This window comes from Nomascus leucogenys, chromosome 4 (assembly GCF_006542625.1).
Source record: "Nomascus leucogenys isolate Asia chromosome 4, Asia_NLE_v1, whole genome shotgun sequence".
Taxonomy (NCBI): domain Eukaryota; kingdom Metazoa; phylum Chordata; class Mammalia; order Primates; family Hylobatidae; genus Nomascus; species Nomascus leucogenys.
In genome coordinates, this window is record NC_044384.1 from 79,628,205 (window position 1) to 79,635,221 (window position 7,017).

The following is a 7,017-nucleotide window of genomic DNA, read 5'->3' on the forward strand; positions in this document are numbered from 1 at the left end:
ACTGCACCCAATCTATTCTTTAACGTAAGGGAAACTCGGCCTCAATCTCTCAGGCACACCTTCAGACTGAGAATTTAGGACATGTCGAGTCTGTCTTATCAAACACACTTGGTAGTTCTCCCTCTGTGTTTAGTGCCTCTCTGGTAAGGCTGTAAGCTTCCCGAGGGCAGAGCCATTATATCAAATTAAGGCTTATAATTGACTCTTATGATTTTCCATAATTCTATGGTAACATAGGTGAGGTTCTGGTCATTCAAGGCTGGTGCTCTGTCTTTATAAGACATTCTTAACATAAATTTATATAACTGTGTCCTATCTTTACACCACAGAAATCCATGTGTTAATTATCTAGGGTAGATAAGGTCCCCAAGGAGAGAAACATGTGTTTACAAGGCTCCACTTCTCTACAATCAAAATACATTTTTTTTAACTGCAGAGAATATTGGATACATATGAGGGAGGGACATTTCTTTCAGGTTGGAAAAGAATCTAAACCTTGGTTTTGTCATATCACCTATATGCATCAGGCTCTTGACAACTACAGTGTCTTCCCCACCCCTCTTCCCCACCCCGGATAAAAAGGTGGGGGAACCTAGACCACCCTTCCCTCTTCTATTGGCCCCAGTCTCCTTGTGGATCAGCAGCACCACCAGTCTCTTGTTTCCTCATTTTTATGTCACCATCCCCCTCATGGGTCACAATCACAAGAGAGCGTGAGGAGAGTGGTATACACAGTCATCCCCTTTTTCTTGGCAAAGTTATCAAATAGACTAGAAACCCGAAATGAGGCCTGAATCTGGATGGTTTTTAGGAGGATGATGGGGATGCAGAAATGGTGGCACAGGAAGGGAAAAGGCCTGGACTAGGAACCAAGAATTCTGTTTTGTTTTGTTTTGTTTTATTTGTTTGTTTGTTTGTTTTGCTCCCAGCCCTTTTGTTAACCTGTGTGATTCTGGCTACATTATTTCCCTTTTCTGGGTTTCATTTACTTCATCTGGGGAAAGATTACAATGACCACGACTACTTACAAGCTTCTTTCTTATCCTAAGAATGCTAAAAGTCTACAAGATGTTTTTCATTAGCAGATTTTATCATGAGCAGCCTCAGTTTACTGCCCGGGTGCCACGTGAATAGTGCCAAAGAGCACTGGAGAACTAGGTCAGGCCACAGCCCATCTAAATGTACAAGGCTGGGGACCCTGCCTGTGCCCTACTCCATGTACACTAAATTCTGCACGTGCTAGATCTTTTCTTAAATCTTGAATTATAAAAATAACCAGTCAGAGACAAAGAATAAAGACCATGGAAGAAGTACATTAACAGTAGATTAGGTAATTAATCAAAGTTTAAAATGTTGCTTACAGTGTTTTGGTATCCTGAGAACTTAAGGAACAAAAGTAACTAAAACAACCTCATCCAGCCTCCAATGTCAGCCTTTAGGAGGCTTTTCTAACTCCCATCAACTGTAGCAAAGACTGTTCCTCAACCACCCACAACCTTCACCAAATGCACATTTAAATGTCCACTCAATCCGACTCAACCCTGACTACCAGCTTGGGTCATGGGAAGTGACATTTTTTTTTCTCACTCCACTCCCAGAAATCCTAAACCCAGGAAATGAAACAAACTATCAGCCCAAGAGCCTAGGAAGGCAAGTCCCTGGACTTACCTTTCTTCAGGCCTGCAATGTCTGCTGTAGGTCTGATGAGTGCAGGGCTCTGGGGAAGTTCCTCAAAGTTCTTTGTTCCAGACACAGTCAGCTTCCCCCACTCCACACCTCACTCAGTTTAAATCTGCATTCCTTTTCTAGTAGATGTTTGGAACCTTAAAGGATGTGTTGAGAATTTCTGAGACGCGCAACTAGTTCCTCTTTTATATCAGAAGCATTAACTGATTTTGTGTTCCCAATATGGGTGTGGATGTCTATTTTGAAATTTGCTGAAAAAGCAGTGGCTGCCTGATACAGTCTTTCCTATGAAAATAATACTGCTAATTACTGTGGATATCAGTGGTGGAGGATTTTCTGTGTGCCAGACTCTGTTCAAAGATTGTTATATACACAACTAAGTAAATGGCAATGTATAAATGCCCCCTTTCACAATTTCACACATTTCCATAGTACTCTTTTCTTCCCAGAGAACTACTATTACTATTGTATTAGGTTGGTGAAAAAGTAATTGTGCCTCAATATACACAATTTAAATATCTTATTTTCATGATATTTCACCTTTGGAGGTTCAACATGAATAGCCATAAAATGGGAACAAGTTGGTTGTACAGCAATAATTAATACAACGCCTTTCTAAGTCAAAGAAGCAGCTGGTATCATAGAACAAGCTGGTCTTTGACTAAGACAAATCCAATGGCAATCATTTCTTGTATGACCTTGTTAATCCCCTGAACCTGATTCATTTGTAAAATAAAATATTGCCTACTTTACATGGAGGAAAGCAAAGTGGCGTGCAGTTTTCATTCACTAAGCATTTTCTTAGAGAAAAGCTACCATACGCCAAGCAGTGTGCCATGTGCTTCAGATAAAATGGTGAAAAATGATTTTCGCTCAAGGATTTTATAGGCTACTTGACAATATAGACAAGTAAATAAATCACCCATTATAATCAGTTACCTGCAAGGTAAAGTGGCAATGCTGATGAGTAAATAAATCATTACAACCCATTATAATCAGTGATCTACAAGGTAAAATAGGGTATCCTAAGAGAGTTCATAGGAGGATCAAAGAACTCAACGTTGGGTAGGCAGAGGAGACTTCCTAGATAAGGGGACATCTAATTGGAGACCTGATGAATAAGCAAAAGACACACAAATGGAAGAAGGATGGAGCTAGGTAACATTATTATTCCCATTTTCCAGAAGATAGAACTGAAACTCAGAGATATTCCTATAGCTGGTATAGATGAGATTGAAATCCAGTTTTGCTTAATCCCAAAAACTTTGTTGTCTATAATCTGAAATTATTTTAATTCTCAGAATTAAAATGGGCTATATTTCAGAAATATTGTCCTGGTTTTCATGTAAAGCAACAATAGGAATAAATAATACTGAAATCAGGAAGTTAGGGTCAAGAAAGAGGCAGTTCTCTAGGGAAGGGATGATGGTTACCTGAACTACCTGTGATGCTAGTCAAGTTGGAGAGAATGAATGGATTTGAAAGATGTTTAGGAATGAGAAATGACAGTACTTGTTGATATAATGGATGTGTAAATCAGGAGAGAAAACAGGAAAGCATGACGCTCAGATTCTGGGTTAGGAAACTGAATGAGTGATAGAGCCATTCACTAAGGCAATAGACAGGGACCAGGACAGAACTGCAGGAACAAAGAGTAAGACTTGGAGCATATTTAATTTGAGTTGTGTGGAGACCTTCAAATAAGGTTGACAAAAGTTGGATAACTGGCAGGAGCTGGGGAATGAGAACATGGCTGCAGAGGTAAACCCAACAGCTCTTCACCCAGAGGAATGAGGTTACCCAGGCTTGTGGGAGGAGGCAGAAAAGATCAAACCCTTTTTGCTAGAGGATAGAAACAGTATTATCAGAAATAAGAGTTCCCAGAGGATGGCAAAAAAGAGATTAAAGAAGATAACAGGCAAACTAGGAAGATGTGGCATTACAGAAGGCAAAGGTACAGAGTTTCATGACTTTGTAAGAGAGGTTGAAATTCTAGACTAAGAACAGACGTCAATCTTTCCTCCTCTTCCATATGGTGTGAAGTGAGATCTTATTAGTGTTATTATTAGCAGACAAGTGATTGAGGACTTATGGTGATATAAAGAACAATAAAATTGAAATTTGACAGAGAAACGTAAATAGAATCACCCTACCTCTAAATAAGCATATGACAAAACTAACTACTATACAAAAAAAAGTAAATAAGAAAGAGCTAAGTTCAGTGTCAAAACAACAAGCAGCAGAGAAGAAGGTCAGAGCCCAGAGCAGTTGTTAATTAGTTTTTAAAATTATATTGGAAAAGCTGGGTCAGTTGTTCCTCTTTCCCTCACTCAGGCATCACATAACAAGGTAGTTTATCCCCAAATCAAAATATAAGAACTGTTTTATGAGCAAAAAGACAAACCAAAAAATTGTTTTATGGTTCTGCTCTAGACAAGTATATAGAATGTGAGTGCCAGCTCTGAGTAAAAAAGAGGAAAGAGACAAGAATTAAGGTCTAAGCTTCCATTCACAGGGTATAAAGGAAAAGCAAAAAGCAGAGAACACTATGGAATTGATTCCCAAATGAAAGTCCTGAGCTCACTCTTTAGCACTGGGATCCTGATGATGAAGACACAGGGGTCACCTTAGTCTGGAGAAGGAGAGGGCTTTCTCTCAACTACATCACAACCAATCTGTATGTATAACCTGGCTTTATGCCCCCTCTTCTCTCACAGTCACCAGATGTAAGCTATGGTAAGCAGGACCTACATTCCCTGACATGATAGGAGAAATTACCAAATGAAAGTGTAAATGAACACTGAATATTTAAGAAAATCAATATTGTAAAACAGAGAAACCAAATACAGCAAACAAATGAACAAACGAAAAATGTTTTCTATTTTTTTGATTGAAGGTTCTATATACCACTTTATTGCATTATTTCCCCCTCCAATTAATTTTTGTAGTTATAAAGTCTTTTATTGTGTGTTCTTGTAATCCTAAAAATTAAAGCATGTGCATTTGATTTATCAAATTCTAATAACATTTAGAACATTTATTTCCTCCAGGAAAGTCAATAGTGTGATGGTAGATTTAATTCCAAATATATAAATAAATATGTCATATGTAATAAAATACAAACATTTCAGACACAATTTTAAAAGGTCAAAACTGAACTCATTACTGTTTAAAAGAGGTAAATTTTAATGCATACAAAAACTGTAAAGTACAAAGATGAGAAATGATATATCGACCAAACCCTAACCCAAAAAAAATTGATCAGAGAAAATTGACCTTAGAGCGAAATATGTTACTGATGAGCAAAGGGATTAATTTTTAACTATAAAAAAGTACAATCTTCAGAAAGATGTAATCATTTTAATTGTATATATACTTAATAACAGAATCTCTAAATATACATAGCAAAAATTGACAACCCACAGAATATTAGATAATATCTTAATACATGTAATTAAGAAAGGATATATATCCAAAATACATAAAAAACCAGGGAACATTCAGAGGCTGTAAGCAATACTCTTGATAAAAATAAGATAATGGCTTGGCTTGAGGAGGTTGGAGAAATACAGAGTTAAAAAATGGTTGTGTAGGATTAGAATATGATTGATGGAGCATAGAAGGTATGTAACAGAAGGTATCAATGACAAACTACCAGACATTTAACACAGACAATTGAGCTAACTGTTGGGCCTTCTACCAAGAAAGGACACTTGCAGTCCCATAGCCCTCCTAGGGTTCCTGTTTCCTTTAACTCTTGCCTCTCTTGATTAGGGACTGTTATAGGGTTCTGAAATAATCTCCACATAATATTCCTTTTGCCACCTTCCTACCCAGCATTTCCACTTCTTCCTGGACTTGGCCAGTAGCCATAGCCTACTGTGGTCCCGGAAAGCACCCAGACAAGCAGGGCAGGCAACGCACCCACCGCCCCCACACTGGTAGCCAGGCAGGCAATGCTTGCTAGAGCTTCCAGACCAGTAGTCCCTCTTATATGTGAACTCAGCCAGAAATTGCAGTCTTTAGGTGTGCCAGGGGGCACAGCCTCCTGTAATCACAGAAAACACCCTGGCAGCAGGGCAGGTGATGCAATCCAACCCTGCCACTGGTAGCCTGGTGGGCAATGCCTGCTAGAGTTCTGGCCTAGTGGTCCTACTTCTCTGTGAACTGAGCCAGCAGGTGCAGCCTCCTGTTTCCCTGGGAAGCATCCAGATGCCAGAGAGGGCAACCCTACCCACTCCTACCACTGGTAGACAGGTGAGCCACATCTGCTGGAGCTTCCAGCTCAGCAGTCCTACTTCTTTCTGCCTGAAATTACCAAGAAGTGCAGCCTTCTCTTGCCCCAGAAACACCCAGATGATAGGGTGGGCAACTCCACCAATCTTTGCCTTTTGTAAGCAGACACCCCAGCTTATAGCCCAGTGGTCCTGCTTCCACCTAAACTCCATAGGCAGGGACAACACTGTGTTACCCTGGAAAGCATTCAGACAGCAGATTAGCACTAAGCTGTAAGGATACTACTTGTCCGCCAACTGTGGCCCCTGCCTAAGGGAGTTCTGTGGACCAGAATGCCCAACATAATAAATGCGAGCAGAGAGACAGTAATCAGGGAAGCCTCATCCAATACCCAGGAACCGACTAGAATCAAAGCCAGTCTACTGACTAGAATCAAAGCCAATCAACTAAACCCAACTTACACCACGATCAAACCCCCAAGGGCATCAAAGGCAATAAAAGAAAAAAAAAAAAGCCCATCTAAAAGACAGCAACTTCAAAGATTGAAAGAACATCAGCACAAACCGATGACTGAGAGCCGTGCAAGAACTGGCAACTCAAAAAGCCAGAGTCTCTTCCTACCTCCAAATGATTCCACTAGTTCTCCAGCAATGGTTTTTAACCAGGCTGAAATGGCTGAAATATCAGATGTAGAATTCAGAACATGGATAGGAACAAAGATCATCAACAGGAGAAAGTCTACACCTAATCCAATGAATCTAAGGAATACAATAAAATAGTACAGTAGATAAAACATGAAATTGCTATTTTAAGAAAGAACCAAACTGAACTGATGGAGTTAAAAACACTCATTTCATTAATTTCATAATCACATGTAGTTTTTATGTATCTTATTTTTATTTCTTATATGTCTTAAAAATCCACTTTGTTGAGATACAATTGGCATACCAAAAGCTGTATATATTTAATGTATACAACTTGATCATTTGGTAGATAAATATATACTCATGAAACCATCACCCCTTTCTGTCTTTTACTTTTTCTTCTGGAAAATTTAAAACACACACAGAACTAAGGAGGTTAGTATAATAAATT